The sequence below is a fragment of the Ascaphus truei genome, chromosome 4 (assembly GCF_040206685.1).
Source record: "Ascaphus truei isolate aAscTru1 chromosome 4, aAscTru1.hap1, whole genome shotgun sequence".
In the NCBI taxonomy this organism is placed as follows: domain Eukaryota; kingdom Metazoa; phylum Chordata; class Amphibia; order Anura; family Ascaphidae; genus Ascaphus; species Ascaphus truei.
In genome coordinates this window covers 386,651,885-386,676,542 of record NC_134486.1, presented here as the reverse complement: position 1 = coordinate 386,676,542, position 24,658 = coordinate 386,651,885, and positions in this window count along the sequence as shown.

Sequence of the window (24,658 nt, the reverse complement as noted above, 5' to 3'; positions counted from 1 at the left end):
AAGTCGCCGTCGCCAATCTCTTATTTGCAAGCTTTATTAATGAAGGCCTCACAGAAATTGAAATGGCCAATGCAGAACGAGTACTTGAACCATTCGTTGATACGGAAAGATTGAATCTTGGGTAGATGGGGGCAGCAGCTGTCCTACCTACTGTATGAGCATATGACTGACTGAAATAATCCAAAACCTTAGTAGTGTAAATAAAGATTTGGATGCAACCGAAGACGATGAGGACGAGGATCCAGAGCCGCCACCTAAGATCGCAGAGGCACTCGCAGGATTGCAAACAGGACTTACATTTCTTGAGACAGAAAACATAGATTCAATTACAATTTTGCAATTAAAACGAATGATTGAAATCGTTAAAAAGAAGAAAAGAGCTGCACTGAAACAATCAACCCTCGATAGTTTTTTTTACAGTTTCATCTCAAGCTCTTTTGATTATGTTCAGTATGTTTTTTGTAGTACAGTTGTTAAATGAACACGGAGTGCATTACACTGTTTTCACTTTACTTAAGAATTACAGCCCCATAGTTAATGTTAAAACCACAATGTAACTGGAATGTTACACATAAAAGCAGTTGTGAGTTCAGTACTGTATCTACAGTACGTGATTTTGTGTGTGGAGCAAAATGTTCTTTAATGTACAGTACTGTACTTTATTTATGAGTAATGTACAACACGATAATTGGTGTTTTAAATACAGTACTTTATTGTAGAATGCATCAATAAAATTGTTAAACAATAGAATTGTGCATTGTTTCTGTATTTTTATTCTATTGCTGTGGTTTTAAACACACACCAACACACAGTCACAATCACACTGACACACACACTGACACACACACTGACACACTAACACACACACTGACACGCACACTGACACACACACTGACACACACACTGACACACTGACACACACTGACACACACACACACACACTGACACACACACACTGACACAGTGTCACACACACTGACACACACACTGACACACACACTGACACACTGTCACACACACTGTCACACACACACTGACACACACTGTCACACACATTGACTGACACACTGTCACACACACTGACACACACACTGGCACACTGTCACACACACTGACACACACACACACACACACACACACACACACACACACACACACACACTAACACTCACACACTGACACAGTGTCACACACACTGTCACACACACTGACACACACACACACACACACACACACACACTAACACACACACTGACACTCACACACTGACACAGTGTCACACACACTGACACACACACTGACACACACACACTGACACTCACACACTGACACAGTGTCACACACACTGACACACACACTGACACACACACACACACACACACACACACACACACACACACACACACACACACACACACACTGACACACTGTCACACACACTGACACACACACTGACACACTGTCACACACACTGACACACCCACACTGTCACACACACTGACACAAACTGTCACACACACTGACACACACATTGACACACACACTGACACACTGTCACACACACTGACACACAAACTGTTACACACACTGACACACATACTGACACACAGACACACACGTGTTCACACAGACTTACACACACTGTCACCCACACTGTCACCCACACACACACTGATACACAGGGAGAGGGAGTGACTCAGTGAGTAAAGACACTGACTGGCACTGAGTTTGAAGCAGGGGAACCTGGTTCAATTCCCTGTGTTGGCTCCTTGTGACCTTGGGTAAGTCACTTTATCTCCCTGTGCCTCAGGCACCAAAAACATAGATTGTAAGCTCCACGGGGCGGGGGCCTGTGAATGCAAAAATGTCTCTGTAAAGCGCTACGTAAAACTAGCAGCGCTATACAAGAACATGCTATTAATATTATTCAATATTGGGTGGGAATCCCAGCCCAAAATCTGGCGAGTGTGGTCGCGATATGAGATCTGTGATTATCTCGCTATTTCAGAGGTCAGATAATCTCATCGGAACTACTAGAATAGCATGATCTTAGAAAAAATGCGAGTCGGAGCTGTTTGTCAGCTCCCACTCGATGTGTTTCGGCAGGAGCGAGACCGCCCAGGGAAATGCACTCCCTGTACGAGTTTGGCAACTCATCTGAGCTTTCTGAATAGCAAATCTGCAAAATCATACAGGAGTAAAGCTGAGTCCATGCTGCCGCAGACCGCGCGGAGGGATCCGTGCGTGGCGTGATCCGTGTGTGGCGTGATCATATTGCCTTAGGCATTGATCAAGCCCATAGACCGCATGGGCATGCGCGCGGCAGCAGGAGAGGGCGCGCGTTGCGCAAGGAATCAGTTGAAACTGATTTCTCGGCGCGATGAGCAGATCACGTGAGCGGTTCGCACCATGAGGGCGAACCAGCTCCGTGACATCACCGCTACGCCCCCTCTCCCCCCCCCGGTGGCGCATCTAGCATGTCCAAAAACCGCACTTGTTTCACGCGGGTGACGTTAAAATGTTACAAAAATAAATCTACACTAGTATGTTTAGATGAATATGGCGTGTCAGAAATCAAAACCAGGAAACTGGAAACAAAAGATCAGACACTGTACTGTAGGTCCCATTTGTTTATTGTGACCATGGAGGCATATAAAGCAATGGAAACAGAATCTTCCCAATTTACTACGTGTGAAAGAATGGTTAATTACTAAGACATGTTTATTTGTCAGTAAATCGTGATTGAATTGCTTCCATTTAATATAGTGTTTGCTAATGTATTTGAGATAATCGCCTCTGACATTCTTCCAAATAGAGGCTCCCAGGAACTGTAAATAGAAAAATTGTTTGCATCTAATTTGAGACGAAGCTGCTTTTTCAGTGTTTGTACTCAAAAGATATTGTAATAAACAGACAGGACAAAAAGGACTTTTGGACTTAGTATAGATGTGTTATGGGTTGCTGCCCTATATCACCAATAAAGCTAATAGCAATTGACTTGTCCTGTGGAACATAACTGGAAATATAGGCCCAGCCAGCGGTTCTATTCCGTAAGGCTGCATCCCCGCTGGCACTGAATGCGCCTGGCGCTCAGCTCTTGATGCGTTCTCTTCTGTGAGTGTGAATCAGCCAGTTCACATGGCGCGCTCGTGCACGGGCACGTACACTCTCCCAAGCTCGGCGCTTGGGGAGACAATTTTGTTTTGAGATTAACGCGTGCTCAGCTGAGGTAAGTGCACACAGAACACAGCCACACACACACACAAACACACACATTACACACACAAATAGCCTCGAACCATGCCCCGCTCCCACTTGCAAAATAGACAGGACACCCGGCGCTCATGCTTTGAGAGTTGGTGACGTCACCACTCTCAAGCATGAGCGAGGTCAGCGCCAGTGGGGATGCAGCCTAAGACATCTTTCATATTACAGTCCATTGAACTAAGGAGTCTTCCGAAAGGCACTGTTTAGTAAATATGGGTAAAAATCTTTGCTTGTGTGAGAAAGAATAAAGATAGGTGATAAAAGAAGATACATTCTTTCACAATTGAGATGGGCGAATTTCGTTTGTGGTTTGTGATTTGGATCTACCTCAGAAGGGCTGGTTCCTTTGGTCCACGGATTTCCGCAGATCAGTCTCTAAAAGGGCGATCCACCTTTTTCGTTTGACTTTTCTATCAATGGCCATCCAAAAGGCGGATTAATAATCCGGGGTCGGATTTTGAACAATCCGCAACGGGTTTTGGAATCCACGGATTGGATTCTTCAAATTCCGTTCGGATTGTATCCAATGGCAGTTTTGTATTCATCTGTATGGATTGAAACTGCAACCATCCAACAATGGATTTGACACCGTGGAACAAAGTTTGAATGGAAAGCCCGAGAAATTCTGGGAAATGGATTTTGATAGTTCCGCCCATCCGTATTGCTAGTACTGTACATTGTTGAGAATGGGGAGTGGGGATTTAGCCTGGCAGAGAAAAGGGCCAAGCAAGCTAACCAGAAGTCAGAACCCACTTCCAGGATTGGCTGATAACTTCTCACAGTTCTCCCTTCCTGTCAGAAGCCCTGACCGTGTGCTCCAAAAGAAGAGTAAAATAATGCCCAATGATGTACGAAGTCTTAAGGGGTGATTTGAATCTTGTAATGAATGTAAGTGTGGATGTTAGAGGATGCAATTGGAAGTCTGTAATTGTCATGTGGGACAGTAGCAATTCCAGTCCAAGCTTTCATCTTGCCTCGCTGCAGTAGGCTGTCTCATTAATCGCAGTAAAGAGCACAATAGTACTAGTGCTTTCAGGAAACACTCACATGTTGTCATATATATTTCTTGGAATAATAAGTGTAGCAAGAATAACAGAGATAAGGAAAATAATATACCTCAAAATGGTAAATAACATAAATACTACCTCAGCCCACTACCTGCCGACCCTCCCCTAGCTGCCTGCCGACCCTCCCCTAGTTGCCTGCCGACCCTCCCCTTGCTGCCTGCCGACCCTCCCCTAGCTGCCTGCCGACCCTCCCCTAGCTGCCTGCCGGCCCTCCCCCAGTAGCCTGCCGACCCTCCCCTTGCTGCCTGCCGACCCTCCCCTAGCTTCACCCTTGATCTCAGCTGATATTTATATAATTATTATTGTGTTCACATATATGTTGTTTGTTCATACAGTATTACACTATGTTTTGTGTTTTTTTACATTTTTTTTAAGCACATCTGTAACGTCTGGAATCCACATCGGTCTCCTCCAGTTGGTGAATATATCCTTTCCTGATTAGGCGCCTTTTAATACTAGTCTTTTTTCTCTACTTTGTTATCTGACCAGGGGGTCAGTTTTTAGTATTTAGGCAGCCCCCTATGTGAGTTATCCCTCACTATAGGGTTTGTTTTTTGTATATAGTTAGCACTACCTAATCTGTGTCTATATCTGTTGTTCCCCTTAAGGTTAGCAGCTTTCTATATTAACACTACTATGTCTCTGCTATTTGCACAAAGAGTTAGCAGAAATATTGAAATTAATCGCATATTCTCTGATGATGAAGTTCCAATCACTGTTGATATTGTTCAAAATGATATACAAGAAATGGCAGAGAAATTGGAAAAGCTCCTCATTAATGAAAATAAACAATTGTGGGATGCTATTACAATAGAAAAATATGTGGAACAAAAACGTATTCCACGTGGGCTGAGATTATTCAAAAAACCCACTAGTGATTTTCAAAGTGAAACATTCATTCTTGAATGGAATCGCATCCTAGACAATTGTTCTTTTGAATTAATGCGCCTTTTAATATCAAAACGTAAAGTATGCCTTGAAACATTAGATAAAGAAATCAATGACATGAAAGGATATTTTGAAAAATACAAAGATCATAGTGATTTACCTATGTTGGAGTCCAGGATAAAAAACAAAATGGACAAATTACAAAATGAAACTATCACTTCCAAACAGGTGAAGTTTCAACGTGACAAAATTGATTATGCCACTGGCTGTTATAGAAATTGGAAAAAAATCTAAACAAGATTTCGATAGAACAAAATCCAATAAAGATAAATATACAAAAGATTATTCTCATAAGATTCCATCCACTTATAGAAAAATCATTCCTAGTAATAAAACTATTTCTAGCGAGCCAGTGCAATTTATGTCACCAAAACCACAAAGAAAACCACACATACAATCTAAACCCAATCTGGTTAGACAAACATCCAGACCCAATGTACAATCAGTGACCACTAGTTCACAAAGTGTCCCTACTACATCTAATAATTCCAGCAATCAATTAGAGAAAGACATGGACAACATCTTTGATCAATATAACCATCATAATAAATACCAACCTCTGATTGATTTAGATAGAGAACGACACCCTACTGCCCCTGGTCGTGAAGAAGAGAGGGCTACATTCTCTTTTTTAGATTGGAGACAGTCCAAGGACGCAAAAAATGCCAAGGAGGCAATAAGGGACCTACTGGGAAGAGATGGGCCCACAAGAGACTCACACAACAAAAAGCGAAAAAACACCTTAGAGGAACGAGAGGAGGGCGAAAGAATGGAAAAGGTATTAAAACACTAAAATCCAAACCATCAAACAACAATATATTTAATATTAGTAAATATCAAGTTACAGCAAAGGAAAAGAATTTACTAGCTAAGGGTTTATCCTTTGCTCCTGTAACAGGCCCTGATAGCTTTAAACTGTACATAGATATTCAACGCTATGTCAGAAAGCTATGCCTCAAGAAATATTTTCTTAGGGATGCACTTAGCAGATCAGATGGAAATAGTCAACTACCCATCTCCACTGCACCCCAAAAAAACAAAATATTTAAAAATCCATCTACGTTCTTCCCGAAATTTGTTAGTGGTCCTTTTGTGGATACTTTTGCCCAAATGGTCACTGACGACATTGAGGTTCAAAGCCGTAATTTCAAAATTAAACATGACAATCTCAGTGTAGAAGATAAAAATATTCTACGTGCACTTGAGGAAAATGATGAAATTATTATTAAACCTGCTGACAAGGGGGGGGGGGGTTGGTTATTATGGACAAGTCATATTACATCGAAGAATCTCTTAGGATTCTGGGAGATGTGTCCACGTACCAACCCCTCCCCTCTAATCCCACTATTCCATATCAAAAATCACTGTGTAAATTTCTAACTACTGGTTTAGACCAACAAATCATCACGAAACAAGAATTTGATTTTCTTTATAACATACACCCACGTCTCCCCTTATTTTACATCATACCCAAGATCCATAAAAATGTAGAATTTCCCCCCGGCCGACCGATAATATCGGGAATACAATCTTTAACTTCACACCTATCCGAGTATATCGATAACAAACTTCAACCATACGTTGTGCAGTTGCCCTCCTATGTAAGGGACACTACCCACATATTGCAGACGCTAAAGGACATCCAGTGGAAGTCACATTATCATTTTGTCACAGCTGACGTTAGTTCTCTATACACTGTTATCAACCATACACAAGGATGTAATGCGATCTCTGACACATTAGATAAAGATCCAACCATATCCACAGATCTAAAAACATTTATTATTTCTGGCATTCAATTTATTTTAAAACACAATTTTTTTAATTTTATGTCTAAGTATTATTTACAGGTATGTGGCACCGCCATGGGTACCAAGTTCGCTCCTAGCTACGCAAATTTATTCATGGGCAGCTGGGAAGAACATCATATATGGTCCAGTTGCCCATACGGAGCGGATTTGGTCCTGTGGCGGCGCTACATAGATGATATTATTTTTATATGGTCAGGCACTTTAGAACACTTAAAGGAATTTAAAAACTACATGAACCAAAATTCTTATAATTTAACGTTCACCTTTAATACTAGCTCTATATCCATAGAATATTTAGATTTACTTATTTCGGCTAAAAATGATCATATAGTTACTTGCACCTACTTTAAGCCAGTACAGGCAAACAATTATCTACATGCACGCAGTCACCATAACCCTTCTTGGGTTAAAAACATACCCAAAGGACAATTTATTAGACTAAAAAGAAATAGTACATGTGCCGAAACATTTCAAAATCAAGCTATAGATTTGAAGAAAAAATTTCTGGATAGAGAGTATTCATCTAAAGATCTAGACAAAGCGATAACAGAAGTAGCAGCAATGGAAAGATCTAATCTTTTACAATATAAGGACAAAGATAGAAACAAAACTGCTAATCTTAGCTTTATAACACAATACAATCAGATGGCACCAAATATAAGGAAAATATTTAAAAAATATTGGCCTATCCTCAAAAAAGATAAAGAACTTGAAGGTATTTTGCCTGAACATCCTCAGATTGTATTTACTAGAGCACCGAATATCGGACGCAAATTAGCTCCAAGCTGCCCATCTTTACAAACAAAGTTACGCAATAATGTCATAAATAAAGGATACTTTCCATGTCAAAGGTGTACTGCGTGCAAATATAGTATAAAAACATTCAATTACACATCTAATAAAACATCCAAAAACTATACTATTCAACAATACATCACTTGTAAAAGTTCATTTGTAATATATCTTTTGGAATGTCCGTGCGGTCTGCAATATGTGGGTATGACTACTAGACCGGTCCAGAGACGCATATACGAACATATATATAACATTAGGAGAGGGTTAACAACGCACAACGTATCTCATCATTTTCAACAAGTGCACAATCAAGATCCCACTGGTTTGAAATGTACGGCTATTGAAATTATTACTCCAAATTGGAGAGGTGGAAACGCTGTGAGCCAACTGGGGAGAAGAGAGTCTTACTGGATATACGAGCTAAAGACCTTATCCCCACTAGGCCTCAACGTGGACTTTGATTTAAAGTCCTTCTTGGTAAACTAATCAAAGTCACTAATTGTCCATTTTGCTTTTTATTCTCTATTTTCACACCACAGGAGTAATATAGATAATATATACTGATGTATAAATATTATATTCTAGAAATGTAATTACTAGATGATATATTGTATGAAATTCTAGACAACTTTTTAATGTAAATTCTAAAATGAAATACTGTATGAAATATTGTTTGAAATATTATGTTACATAATACACCTAAAATAATTAGTATCACCTTAATAACACATATAAATTCACAGATAATTCATTAATGAATTGAATATTCTCATCTTTTTCTATTACTTTATTTTTCACATATATATATTATTCACATATATTTCTAAATTTACACTAACTTAATAATAGTCATTGATCTGTATAATAGTATATAGTATATGTATTTAGTACATTATTACTATATCACGTTTTTTACTAGCTTTATTCTTCATACACACTCATTAATTAAATCTAAGATCACTTTACACTATCACATATCACCATACACAACAAAGCCCCATATATAGTTTTTTATTTCACATCACAGTATCATAGCATTTTTAGTAATATATTTTTTCACCACAACACTTCTTACATTTTGTTTGTATTTTGTATTTTTGATTTTTTTATTTTTCAGCGGAGATCGTTACTTTAATTTTTTGTATTGATTTTCGTCACTATGACTCACTGCGCATGTGTGATTAAATAGACATTGCTTTCCACACAACATGCAATGCGCATGTGCAACAACTCAATTAGGGTGTTTATTGGACTTATCTGGACACCTATAAAAGAGGACACTATGGGACATAACTTTAGAACCCCTGAGGAAGAGAGCAGCCCGCTCTCGAAACGCGTAGGGTTAATTTTGCAGGGACCTGATTCTCTACACCAAGAGTACCGTGTGCCGTGTACCGTGTGCCGTGACGAATCAGCTGTTAACCAGCTATATCCCAAACCAGCACGAATCTGCCGCAGGGAACCATCAGCCACGAGGAGTGTTTGCCAGGAGAAAGGAGGCCCACGCGGCTCAGCGTGTACAGCTGACATCTTGGCCGCCGACTCGGCGCAATAGCAGTGTGAGTTACACATACCAACTGCGTCCCTTCTGCCAGCAGCTGTGAATGAGCGCATGTGCCAAGGGAGAACACACACAGTCTAACGTGTGCAACCATCATCCTGGCTCCGATGAGACTGCAGTGTGAGCTGGAAAGAGAGAGGGGATACTCTCAGATTTATCCACCGTCTGATTATATCTTCCGTCCGGTGAGTGGGCACTCCATCTGGTGCAGCTGCGAATCGGTCCCTTATTAATCGTCCTATACCAATATTAATTGTCTATCTAATATTTTATTAATTGTTTCTTATATGTATTTGTTTTTCATGTCCAGTGTTTTTTAATCTAATTATTTTATTAAATGTTGTCAATTCATTTCACCCTTGATCTCAGCTGATATTTATATAATTATTATTGTGTTCACATATATGTTGTTTGTTCATACAGTATTACACTATGTTTTGTGTTTTTTTACATTTTTTTTAAGCACATCTGTAACGTCTGGAATCCACATCGGTCTCCTCCAGTTGGTGAATATATCCTTTCCTGATTAGGCGCCTTTTAATACTAGTCTTTTTTCTCTACTTTGTTATCTGACCAGGGGGTCAGTTTTTAGTATTTAGGCAGCCCCCTATGTGAGTTATCCCTCACTATAGGGTTTGTTTTTTGTATATAGTTAGCGCTACCTAATCTGTGTCTATACTAGTGCTTTCAGGAAACACTCACATGTTGTCATATATATTTCTTGGAATAATAAGTGTAGCAAGAATAACAGAGATAAGGAAAATAATATACCTCAAAATGGTAAATAACATAAATACTACCTCAGCCCACTACCTGCCGACCCTCCCCTAGCTGCCTGCCGACCCTCCCCTAGTTGCCTGCCGACCCTCCCCTTGCTGCCTGCCGACCCTCCCCTTTCTGCCTGCCGACCCTCCCCTAGCTGCCTGCCGACCCTCCCCTAGCTGCCTGCCGGCCCTCCCCCAGTAGCCTGCCGACCCTCCCCTTGCTGCCTGCCGACCCTCCCCTAGCTGCCTGCCGATCTTCCCCAAGCTGCCATGCTGACCTTCCCCAAGCTTCCTGGTGTTGCTCTTGTGCCTGGATTTCACCCACCCCCTCCTTTTCCTCCATGTGCATGCGGCGCTTCACACGTCTAGTCATTCCTCCCTAGGTAAACAGGAATAGAGGTATTCAGGCGGTTCACAGCTGCCGTCGGTTCACGAACACAGGAATCCACATGCAATCAATAAAAAGGTTGTTTTAATGAGTGCATATATACTAAAAGCTAACTGCTACAAAGAAAAACTCTGACGCGTTTCGTCCACGCTCAGGCCCCCAGCGATCCTCCATCCCCAGGAAAGCTACGCTCACATACCCGGCCCCTTCCCTTATCCCTCCCCCCAATTCCAAGGAAGCTGCCATCTTGCCTTGCTCCCAGTCCTATACCCCCTCAGCCTGCCCAGCTTTCCTGGCGTGTCTAGTCACCTCTCTGGGCACCCACTGGCGGGGCCTATATATTCTTATTCCCTATGTACATAGTGTTAAACCCCTTTCTAATTCAATAAACCATTAATAAATCATTATCCATTCCTTACCTAAGTACACACGCGACAATAGATTGAACCTGAGCAGACGAGAGATACACATGTAGCAGCCGTTATCGCACGGGTTAACGCTATGTGTCGTGTTAAAGCTGGCACATTATTTAACAGTATTGCTTTTGAAAAAATGGTTAAGGAGATAAAATACCATGTTCTGTTAACTATCGGTAACCGGGGTAATAATGTCTGCTACATCTGTATTGCATTTTTAAATTGCAAACTCTTGCGCCTTAGAGACTGAATGAGGACATAGACCTGGCAGCTTTTCCAGTAAAGTCTCTAAGCTCCCCTCAGATATTACCGTATGTTTTTTTTTTACCCTTTTATTAGTTCCTATCTTATGTTTGTCTTAGCTTGTGATATTTTATTTTTCAATATATATATTTTTTTAATTCTATATGATCTATATTGAGGACTTCTTGTATTTATAGTTAATTTAATCATGTATCTTTTTTAGCATTGATATGTGTTCCAGAAATAGTTTATGGAATTTTAATTTTATTATTGCATGCCAGTTTTGGGCAAACGTTTTTTTCGTATTTATTTTGATTGTTATTTACTGACATTTTCATTATTAAGTAATTATGATCAACAGGAAATTGCTACAATTTTGAGACGTGTGTGTGTGTGTGATCCAAAATATCATATTTTTATCCTTTTATTAGCTCCTATCTTATGTTTGTCTTAGCTTGTGATATTTTATTTTTCAATATATTTTTAGATAGACATTTTTTTTTTTTTTAATTCTGTATGATCTATATTCAGGACTTCTTGTATTTATAGTTAATTTAATCATGTATCTTTTTTAGCATTGATATGTGTTCCAGAAATAGTTTATGGAATTTTAATTTTATTATTGCATGCCAGTTTTGGGCAAACGTTTTTTTCGTATTTATTTTGATTGTTATTTACTGACATTTTCATTAATAAGTAATTATGATCAACAGGAAATTGCTACAATTTTGAGACATGTGTGTGTGATCCAAAACATCATATTTTTCAGTCCCCTCCTTTTTTAAATTAAATGTATCTCTTTATATCTAATATTATATCTATAATTTCACTGATATTTTGTTTTTATAAACCACAGTGTGTAAAGTACTAAATAATTCATTATTAGCTAATATGTATACTTAGGCATCCATGGGCTTAAATGAAAGTCCGCTGGCTAGTAAGGGAATCCCTTGATGAAGCGGCTCATGCTAGCCGCAAAATATAATCAAATAGGAAATAATATTGTTCAGAGCTTTTGAAACCTTACAGATCTCTGTACTTCTTTCCTCTCGCCCTAACACATTTGTTTAATAAATTCTCTCCTAAAATATTCCAATAAGTATAGGAGCAACATACAGTACTGTAGTGCCGACAAGTATTCTAAAACGAACAGACTAATGGCCCAACGGATTAACAGCGGGGGTCCCAAACTGAATGGGAATGCCAGGGACCCCTGCTGTGTTAATCCGATGGGCTTTAGTCTCTGCAGAAATGTCACTGAAATGTTGCAGCATGTACCCGAATCTTGTTGGTGATAGCCCCAGATTTTCCAAGGCAAGTTTAAGGCAAGTTTTAGAATACTCGTCGGTGCACCTGTAATGTATACCTACTTTTATTCATTTTCTTTAAAAGGTTGGTAATGCTAAAATCAGTGCAAATAAAAACCAGCCTTGCAGCAGTAGACAGAAAGCCCTCAGTATGATGTTCTTTGGACTCCTGCCTCCTCCATGCATCTCCCCCTGACTCCGCACTCGAGAATGATGTCGTCGAGGACAATAATGGAACGTTATGAACCCCGGAATGTCTCACCTTACGTGTTTCACTGAATGGCTTCTTCAGGGGTTAGAGCAGCACTAATCACAGTGAGGTCCCTCTTCATCTCCTCCTAGGACCTGACCTTCTAGAAACGTCTCCCAACTGTATATATCCTGCAATTACATCACTATCACTAGGCAGAAGTGGATGGGGCTATGATTCTGCAAAACAGAAAATTAAGCACAAAAACCTTAAGGACCATTGGAGAGCTATATTTGGGAAGCTCCGAGTCCTTTTTGCGCCAGCAGATGATCGTGCATGTCACGATCGGGGAGCTGGCAGAGGTGGTTGTGGGAGCGGAGAGTGGAGCCCTGGGAGATCGCCAATACCAACTGCACCCAAAAAAGGCTCGGGGAGATCTTTTATACGCTCTGAAGGCTTTATACTCACCTACACTTGTGAGTGAATTAATGAGTTTCTTACTTAATTTTATCAGTAAATGGTTTTACGCTGTGTTCTTTTTCACTCTTTTCATCTCTAACTTAGTAAGTGAAGTCACCCACTGCCGAGAGCGTTTTTGACCCATTTAATATACCCCAGTTTTTTGCGCCCGGATTTACCACATTGGGGCTATGATTCTGCCTTTTTTCTCAGCACCATGTAATGGGGGAAAAGGTGTTCCTCTGTGTGGGCCCGCCCAGCAAATTAGCCCTCTGAGGCCATAATGATTCCAAATGGAGTGACACATGCCTTATTATATATTGTATGAGAAAAGACTACAATACATACAAAAAGTAATACATATAAACAAACCTAACAGGTGCTAAAATCCCATTGTTAGCTGGAAATTCGACCTGCATTTTTTTTTATCACTTTCACCTACTGCACATGTTTGGAATTGTAGGTAACATGATATATTTCTTCTTTTAGTGCCCAAACTAGTTCTTGACTGACTGGGTTTTATTCAACAGGGAAAATAAGGCAAAGGTAATTTCCCTGGATTTTTGAAAATAGTTTCCTGCTGTAAATATGTCACACCCCCAATGCCTTCTGGCTGCAGCATTCTGTTTCCCCTTCTCTGTATGCAGTGGAAGAAATACATAAGAAAGTATAAGATTGGTAGTGTAGGACCTACTGAAATGGGGTTACGTGACATGGTCGCAGGCTTAAAATATTTTGGACAAAGTATTGAACTAAATGACCCCTATTTACGAAAAAAGAATACAGAGAAAATACATATTGATGTGCTAAATTATATGCCATATTGGATGTACTGCAGCATCTGGGCCTTTTTGTCTCTTGTTGTATATCTATAGATCTATATACATTTCATGAAAAATAATGTTGCAATAAAACATTGTCAGATAAATACATAGACAAAGATAAATAAAATGAAAACAGTGGTTTGAAAGCTAGCCTGTACATCTATCAAGAAATAAAGATATTGTAAACTATAATGCGTTAACACTTCTACGAGACAGATACGACTCTGAACTATAGCTTTTCAATAGGAGAGATTGATCCACTCTAATCTTTCCGTAGCCTAATAAATTGTTCTGGGAGAATTCCTTTACTGGTGTATTGCAAACACTGCTTCAACTATTTTTGCATTGTTGTTACTGTCATCATTAAATACATTTTTCAAAGCTCTACTTCTACTTTCTATGATGTGGAGTACTAGAGCTTTCTGCTGGCTATCCCAAGGGGAGAAACAAACAACCATTTGCGGGCCCACCCATAGTTTTCCTGTGGCCCCGGACAGAATTCCTGACCTTTTTTTGTTGAGCTGGAAGAGTCAGTTGTTGAGTTAGCGGGAGAAGGGAATTATGAGTGAGTTATTGAGCCAGCTGCCAGTTGAGAATATGGGCGTGTAAGCCTGTGTGTACGCTTGGTAGAGGAAGGTGCCCGGCTGGCTGACCAGAAGTGCAACCCCACTTACAGGATTAGCTGGCCAGGCCCCCTCTGCCCCCGGGACAGTTGTCAAGTCTCTCCTACCCCACTGCCCCCCATTCAACGGACCGACCGTGTGCTCCAAAAGAATAATAAACATGATGGTTTGTACATAGTATTTATTTGACTGTGTTACAGTATGCTTCCCTGGATCAACATGCTGCCTGCCACCATTCCCCAGGCTGCCTGGTGTCACCCTTCCCTCCTCTTCCTCCCCACGTAAGTTATGCATATGTGCCCACCGTCCTTCCTCCCTGGGCAAGCTACATTTGCCCCCAGTTGTCCCCCCTCGCCATGAAAGCTACGCTCACATGCCCACTCCCTTCTTTCCTTTCACCTTTACAGGATAGCTTGCTTGCCCAAACATTTCCAGCCCCAGGGCTGCCCAGCTTTGCTCTCCTGTCTGGTCACCTCTGTGGGCACGTACTGCTGTCCAGAAAGTCTTTCTGTTGTCAGCATCTAAATTCCTATTCCCTATTTATCTAGTGTTAACGTACATCCCTTAGTACAACCAGAGGAAGGACAGAGCAGTGCCTAGTTCTTCACAGGTTTCCTTCACATGGGTTTGGTCCGGGCCTGCGCATTGCTGTACATTTTGTATGAGTTGAAGGATGTAACAACACTTTTGCCATCTAACCCTCTGCATTACACATTGTACGTTAGTGTAGTAAAGCCAAACTAACTTGTTACCTATGTACGCACAAGAATAGATTTAGGATTTATCCTTTATTAGCCCAGGTGGCCAATTGGGCCGTTTTGGGCTGCTGTAGCATAAGCCATCTTCAGGCATTGGATAACTGGGCTATTGCCCAGGTCCCGGACATTTAAGAAGCTTCTAACTGAATACAACAAATTTAATTTTATCGCTTCTATCGTTTTATCATTTTTTTTTGAAAAAAAAAATGTTGGTGCAATTGTACAACAGTACAGGCATACCCCGCATTAACGTACGCAATGGGACCGGAGCATGTCTGTAAAGCGAAAATGTACTTAAAGTGAAGCACTACCTTTTTTCCACTTATCGAAGCATGTACTGTACCGCAATCGTCATATACATGCATAACTGATGTGTGTCCTTAAACTGGGGTATGCCTGTATAGTGCTTTTAATTTTATATAGCCTAACTTTATTAAAAACAAAATGTATTCAAACATTGTTTCTATAATTTTTTTATGAAATTGGTAGTTTCATTGATTTATCAGAAATGTATTAAAAAAATTATACACAACATAAAACTTTTACAATGTGACAAACCCAAGTCAACATTTCCTAACATTGAAACTGCTGTACGAATTGTCCTATCAATGAGAGGCAACAAACTGCAAGGGCGAAAGAACTTTTTCAAAGTTGACACTTATTAAGAATGACTCTGTAGTTGCTGCTTCAACCAGGATTCAACGCTCTTTCCTTGATGACAATCGAATTAGATATACTGTACTTCATAAAATTCAATTTTATGATGTTATTTCTGACTTTGTACAAAAAAAAGACACATAGATAAATAAAATGTTTATGTTTGTGTAACGGTATTTCTGAACCGGCCTGACCCACCCAATCTCACATTGGCCCCTGTGGTCTAACCGGTCCCCATTACAGTGTGGTAGTGTCTGGTGGTGCACCTGTTGGCAACAGGACTCCTGAGTCTCCCGCATGATGGTGTGTGGGGAGAACCCGTCCAGACAGGCAGCTGAGGTAGTGTGCTGAGTCCTACCTAGTTCCAGTGCAGCGCCTCCACCTCATCAGGGTCCCTGCGTCCGCATGGGGATGGTCCTGTTGAGGAACTCCTCCGTGGTGCTCCTCTCTGTACATTCACTCCACACATGTACACGAGAGGGTTTGTGATTGAGAACATCTTTATTGCCTGAGTGGGCTAGCTGCCCCTCGCAGTAGATGCTTAGCCACTCATGTCCAGTCAGTGCCTCCCTTTAAAAGGTGTATCTCTCCTTAGATAGGGATTCCCTATCCCCGCAGGGATCTCTGCCCTGTGCCAGGTCCCTGGCCACAGTCTCCTCTTCAGTTACTATAACATAACTAGAACTCTCAGTAACTCAGGCTAGAACTTGAACTTCTGTCAGAACTCCTCCTCCCTCTGTAGAACTTGTACTAGGACTACTTTTAGAAACAGTGCTGTGCCTTATGTACACTCTGGAAGCTGACACACCTCTGACATCACTAACCATGGAGTCAGAGCATGTGACTACTCCCATCCATACACAGGGCACCCCACCAGGGTGTGAGGGCAAACCTCCATAATTACTGCTGGCATGCCCACAACTTACCAGGCCTTACTGTCAGCAGGAGAGATGACTGTAGCAATTTTACATGACCACTACATTTGCAATAATATTTGCAGAATTTCAATAATCATTTTGAATGTTCAGTAAAAGCATACTGTATTTGCATTTAAATGTGGCCTTTGTAAGTTAGGGCCCCCAATTGACACAGCGCATTTCCCTAAAATTCTGAAGACGCTCCCCATGAGCGCCTACATCAGCGTTTTTCAACCAAGGTTCCTAGGAACCTTTGGGTTCCCTTGGCCTCCCTAAAGGGTTCCCTGTAATTTTCAAGTCATTTTAAATTTATACCAAATACAGAAGAAGTTAGTGTGCAATGCATCTGATGTCAGGCATGCTGTTAGAGAGGGTTGGGGTTCCTCAGAATTTCACATGGGGTTCCTTAACCAAAAAAAGTGTTGGGAACCACTGCCCTAGCTCCTTTGTGAAGACCGGAGACATTTGATTTTTAAATTACAAACCCTTGTGCCTGAGCCTGAAGGAGGATATAGATCTGGCAGCTTCCATAGAAGAGTGATATTTTTAGGTCTCTAAGCTGCTCTTAGATATTACCGTTTGTTTTACCCTTTTATTAGTTCTTATATGATCTTTATCTTGGCTGTGTACTTCTCTCCTTTCTCCTTAAAACGTTTGTCTAATCAATTCTCTCCTCAAATATTATTGCACAAATATTAATTATTGGAATATATATACAATCTTTCTTGAAGCTTAACTTTGACACGATGGGGTTATCTGGTAAAGTGTCCCATCTGCAGACATTTAGACAAAAGCAGCACAAAAAGAAGGGGGGAAAAAGTCCCATTTTTGTTAGGATTCCTTTTCTTTGATAAGTAAGGTGCTGTTTTTAGCACCGGTTTTGCCCCAGAGACTATAGTAAATAGACCCCCCCCCCATGTTTTATTATATATTGTCTAAGAGGGTAACATAAAATGTACAAACAAACCTGACAGGTGCTGAAATCACATTGTTTTCTAGAAATCCTACCCACATGATTTTTATCACTTTCACGTACAGTACATGGCCATTTTTGATATAATGCAGGAAATATGATATATTTCTTCTTTTGGAGCCAAAGCCAGTTCTTGATTGACCAAGTAATATGCAAGAGGGTGATTTCCCAGTCTTTTCTTTTTATATATATATATATATATATATAGTTTCCTCCTTTAACTTGGGTATCTACACAGTGATTTTTTTTTTTTAATATACTGTACCCCTATATTTTGGGAATTGTTACAACATTATTAACTTATAACTATATTTTGTTATAGAAACGCTTTTATCTTCCCATTTGTTGAGCACATTTCATTTTGTAAATGAAGAGAATGCAAGGGGAGACCTGAAACTGTACGTGTTTATGCGTGTATGAATGTGTGCATGTATGTGTGTGCATGTATGTGTGTATGCATGTATGTATGTGGGCATGTATGTGTGTGTGCATGTATGTATGTGTGCATGTATGTGTGTGTGCACATATGTATGTGTGTACTGTATGCATGTATGTATGTGTGCATGTACTGTATGTACAGTATTATGTCTGCATGTACTGTATGTACAGTATGTGTCTGCATGTACTGTATGTACAGTATGTACAGTATGTATGTGTGCATGTACTGTATGTATGTGTAAACATGGATGAATAAAAACATAAATAGGCAAATACAGTTAAAACTGAGATGTTATAAAGCTACTGTACACTCCAATGCATCTATCAAGAACTTTCACATTGGTTACTTAAAAGATATTGTAAACTATGATTAATGTACACGTCTCAAGAGGTAAATGTACTACAAATTTGCACTGCAGCTTTTTAATATGAAAAGCTTCATCTACTCAAATCTATTGGTATTAAACAGCAGAGTTATCATTGGAGCATTGCCATCGCTGGTGCTTCTATTTTAGCGTATTTGTTACTGTCACCATTAAATAAATTTTTCAAAGCTCTAATTATCTCTTAGTTATGATGTAGAGTATTAGAGATGTTTGCTGGTAATCTCAGGATCTGTGGGGATAAAATACAATGGCAGCCCTCCCTCAACAGAAAATAGGCTTCAGTGAGACCATGTTGAATATGGCCTAAAAGGGTACATTTTATTAAATCAAATGTTTTAAGTGATTGTTAATGACTTTTGGGTACAGAATATATTTTACTTGTGCGTGAGGAGTCCCCAGAGTAGGTCACAGGGCACCACTAGAACAGCTGTCTCCGCAAGAATGGAATTTAAATAAGATCTCCAGGGGGTGATTTAGCAAGGGGAATGCACCAGCATTGTACCATAGCCTCGATTTTATTAAAGGTCAATAAAGGAAAACATTGGCATTAGTGTTATTTAATACTAATATTATTTATCGACCTAACCCAAGATGAGGTTAAACCTCTCCTAACTAAGTATATAATAGCCATTATATACATACAGTATGCAAGATAACACTAATCAACTTTGATTAGGGTATAAAAGTGCATCAAATAAACGTTTCTCAAACAATCCATTGCGAAGCATATAAGGGAAAAAAAGACAAACAGAATTTAAGTGCAGATGTTTAAAGTGTCTTTGAAATAAAGCACTGTTTGTATTATTGGCTCTTATGTCCAGCCTACTCACAGGATACAGATGAAAATAAGGCACTTGCAAGGAGGGCTGCTACCCGTGGTGTTCTGTGGATGTGTGCTGGTCAGGACTCCCATCCAAATGGCACAATGGGTGATGTGTGAATGATGTGGAGAGATAGAAGAGACTAACATAGCACAGATCAATAAAGTATGTGTAGTCTTTATGTATAAAATATAAAATGTGCACTCACAATTGTGCAATAAAAGCAAAACATATATCACCCAATGGTGAATCCGTGGGTCACCGCACCGCAATCTCTTTCACCGCCTCCCTTCAGTGTGTTGGATCCCTCTGACCTTGGGATCTGTGCAGGGACAGCCTCTCTGCTCCGTCGCATTCACTCGGAGCGTCTGACGTCACTCTTGTTGTGGAGGTCGTCAGGAGTGTAACAAAGCCGGAACGGTATCACTGGGCGAAACGCGTTGAGTGATTTTTGGAGCTCGAGGCGATCCGTACCTAACCACCTCCACAACAAGCCTTGATAAAGTGCTCTGTGTAGCACGAAACATGTTGGTAGGGTAATGCCTTGCCCTTTTTCCTTCCATGACTATTAAATTTTTTATGGATAACGCACTTTCCTCCTAATTTCTTGTTCGGATTATTCCGGTTGTGCTCTGCATTTCTCTCTCTTATCTGCATCCATCTCCAAGGACTGAGGCACACCCAGAGGTCTGGTGGGATCAACGTGGAGGCTGCAGCAGACTCGTGAGTTTTCTTGCTTGCTACATGGTCATATCATTATTCCACAAAAGGATTAGGGTACTATTCATTGGGGTGATCATTAGCCTTTGGGTTCCTGGACAATTTGAGTGCCATCTATGGTGGTTTACCAACAAGGATATCACACCCAGTACCCCCCTACAATCAAGAATATATCCCAGACCTCATATAGGATTCATTATCTTCATAATATTATCATTATAGCTGTATACAGTTCTTAGCACCACGCATTATACTTCCATGATAGTTAGTAGCCCCATGGTATGCAAGGAGTTAGCTAGTCTAGTGGTAGGGTATTTATGTAGAGTCTTAACTCATTGGGTGCCCAATTGGCTTTAATTAGGAAATTGTGATAGTGACTATTAGGGTCTCCTGCGTTATAACCAAAAAGACAAATGAGTTCATTAATGCAGTTATCGTGCCCGTATTATTCTTGGTGAATCATGTTTAATTTTAATTTTTTTTTTCATAATGCAGAAATTATCACTGATTTACCGAAATGTAGCTAGCGTAGACCTGTTTGTGCTGCATGAACTAATTTTAATCTAGATAATTCTAATACTGCTAATTATTATTCATACAGATAGTTTCACAAATAAATAAAAAAAACAAATGTAACATATCAGTAGATTCAGTTTCACAATGATTAATATTCTTTGTACAGCTCTGTCCTGCATTGTTTGCCCCATTCCTGGCAGGCTTAAGATGGCAAACAACTGCTACCCGCAACTTCTCTAACCCGTTCCTGCTAGGATGACCTGCAAAGCATTGCTTTGTAGGAAAAGGATCAATGCTTTCCCACAAGACTGTAGGACACCTGAATGGGCTGTAAGATGTTGTCTGGTGCAGGAATACGTATGTCTTGTGGAACAACACCGCTTACCAAATATGTCCATAGTCTAACAGTATGTATGTATCATTCCATGACCCATAGTATCCCATAGTATTCTGGGAAAAGCACATGTTTTGGCTCTTGGAAGTGTCACTTTATATATACATAATGATTGCAGATAGTGTGGGTTACAGGAGCATGCCAAAATAGAGCTGACCTGGTTCCCATGGTTTGCATTCTAGTACCATACACTGTACCTTTTGAAGAAGTGCAGAGGACCTGATATCTTTCAGTCCATACATTTACTTTGTAACTGGACTAACTAAAATATTTCACTTAACATAACAGGACGTGCAAACATTTTCAAAGTATGCTTCCTACAGATTACTGCAGCAAGTGTATTATTCTATGTAAGTTGTTCAATCATTCATGTGTAAAAATAAGCGACATAAAGTGGAGTTTCCAAACATGTGCATTTATATTACATATAACACACAGGGATCCAAATCTAACAAAGAACAAAAAGACATTAGGAAAACAGGAAGCCTGTGCAATTTCAGGCGTCACCTATTCCTTATCAGTATTCGGCACATCCTTTTGTCAATGGTAATACACCTTCATTTGTTATGTACATGTAGCCCTCTTTCCCTACGCCTAAGGGAACTACGCGGGCAACTGCGCGTGCTGCTGTACCTGTCTGCTCACAGGAGGCCTAAGCCTCTGCCTCTGGGAGCCTGGGGTGAGCTCTTTCTCCTTGCGTGCAGCACCTCCATCTATGAGGGATCCCAGCATTGGCGGGATAACCCCTCAAAGGACCAATACACAGTAGTAAGTAATACACCAAATAATGTATATAACTAAGCTTTAGTGAACACACACACACTAAACACAGATAACACAATAAACCGGTACCCACAGTATAAACCCAGTGACCTCAAACACAGTGTGGTTCCCCCAAAGTACTGGGGGTGCTGTGGCACCAATAGCCCGTGGTGTCCTGTCCCAGCAATCCCACCCAAATGTGAGGTAGCGCTACCCCCTGTAGATGTAGGTGCATGTGGGGTACTTGCCTGGGTACTCCAGTACCCAGGTGGTGCTTGGCGCAGTGTGTTGGAGCATGTCCCATGCCAGTGGGGCCTCCGACACAATTCCCCTCTCTCCTAAGGGTCCTGATCCTCCTTGTGGTGTGAGCTCCAGCCGGATTGTCTCACCTGAATGTTCTTGGGTACTGTGGCCTGATCCCAGGTCGCAGAGCGCTATGTGGCTTTCCGCCACTGGCGCAACAATACTAGTAAGGGGAAGAGTCCCTATCTGGGGCATTCCTTACAATACTACTTCTCAGGGCAGCAGGCTCTGGTGTTCCGTGAGTACAGGAAAGTGGTATCTTAGGGTACTCCTCGTCCTGCCTCTATCTAATTCCTGCACACAGCCCCCCACCCTGGTTTAAAGTCTGTTATATGTTCCTTCCATCTTACTATTATCAATCAATGCTATTATTTGCAGCAGGATTGCCACTACACTTTATAGCTATACCTAGCAAGGGTTGCCTTGCCTTTTCCATCATCAGTCACATGCACTTTGTGGAGCATCGGACACTACGAGGTTTATTCCACATACTTTACACATACTTCTCAGGGCCTGTCTAGGGCCAAGAGGCAGAGTTCTGGCCTAGTCCAGGGGATACTGGCACCCTGGACGCATCCGTCCTCTCTGCCGCTCCTGGAAGACTGACTCGCAGGCTTTCTGTGCACGGAGGATATCCTGTTCCTCCTGCCTTAGGTGTCTTATTGGCTGGGACAGTCCCACGTGGTGTTTCCCTCCCACCTGAAGATTCTGGGATATGTAGCCCTGCTGCTGCATGTGCGGAGCTATCCAAAGATGGCCACCGCTTCGTCCACTGAGCATGCGTGACTCGCCGCACTGCGCATGCGTGACTCACAAAATCGCCGTCCCCACACTCCCGATCGCGTGGAGCTCAGGGAAAAAGCCGGGCAGCTCCCCCGCACCGGAGCCAGGGTAGGGGGACTCGGCTACATACATAAAATGACTGCATAGGTATTACCCCATAGCATAGGTGCATACACCCATGGCACAATTTCTTTGTTCTGTAAGGGGTAGGGGTGACATTCAAATGGGGAGACAAAGGGCTGCTGAATCCACAAGAAGCTTCTTGAGTTTTAAACTAGAGTCTGAAAATCAGTATACTTTTGTAGAAATGTATGTGATTCTTTATAATTGCTTTTGTAAATTAACCAGAAGGTATTGCGGAGAGCAGCCTTTGTAAGAGGACCCACAAAAATTGTTTTAAGACTTGAGAATTTTGCACAAGGGCTCATCTGAGGTGGCCAATCTGGGCTGGGGTTGTGACTGTGCAGCCAGGATGGCACCAAGGGTGGGCGTACAGGAGAGTGGCCCAATCAGAACAGCTCCTACGCGACTCAAACATAGCATATGTTCCTCTAGTAGGGTATCTCCTGCAGAGATAGGCATCTCATTGTCTGGGGCAGACAAAGGCTCCACTCTTTGGACCAACGACATGAGGGTCACCTGTCCTCACTCTTCTTCTGTTCCCCACACTGCACCTCCCTCTTCTTGACTTGCGAGAACCCGGTTCCCTTAGCATACAGGCTGGGTAAGTGTATTACTAACCTAGCACACCAAGGGGACAACCAGGTATATTTTTACAGTTACCGTACACGGGAATACATTGAATAATGGTTTACATATACAGTAATACATAGTAAAACACAGGGTTTTGGCCAGATCAGACACATAAGATGGATCTGCAGGAGCAATCCTGCAGATTCAGATGGGATGGGGCAATGGCAAGGCTTAACCTTTAATATGCCAGCCATTTTGCCCCTACTCTTACAATGGGGATTTGGCCTGGAGTTCTGGTTGGTTGTGGCTCTAAATAATGTTTTGGTTTTGTATTTGGTTTTGGAATGGTAGGTTCTGATTTCACATGTCCAGTTATACCCACCTCTATTTTTTTGTGATTCGAGAAGCAAACTTTTAAAAGGGGATTTATTTCACCTTCAGCATTGTTAAAAACAGTCAGGTCACTGACAGGGGGTAGAAAGCTGGGACACCTGTCCAGTGCTTGGCAGATGGCAAGGCTGCAAGTTAGGCACGGCCAGAGGTCAGGTCCAATTCTTGCATCTAGTTGCCGGGACTCTTTGCAGTCGGACCGCAGCTCTCTCCATCTGCTGCAGCGGGCCTTCCCCCGTTGGGCCTGCTCAAAAGTCAGAACCAACTTCAGCATCCGCACACAGGCCCGCCAGGGCACCGGAGGCCTGGGTACACCTCCAAGGAAATATTGTGTGTGGTTTTTTCTGTGTGTTAGGCTGGGATTTAGTGGGTTTTGGGGGAGGAGGGGAATTGTGTGGGCATTGTGGGGGATAAATGTGTGAGGAGGCCCCCCCTTTTCAACTCTGTCCCATACCCTGATAATGCCCTTTTCAGATTCCAAAAA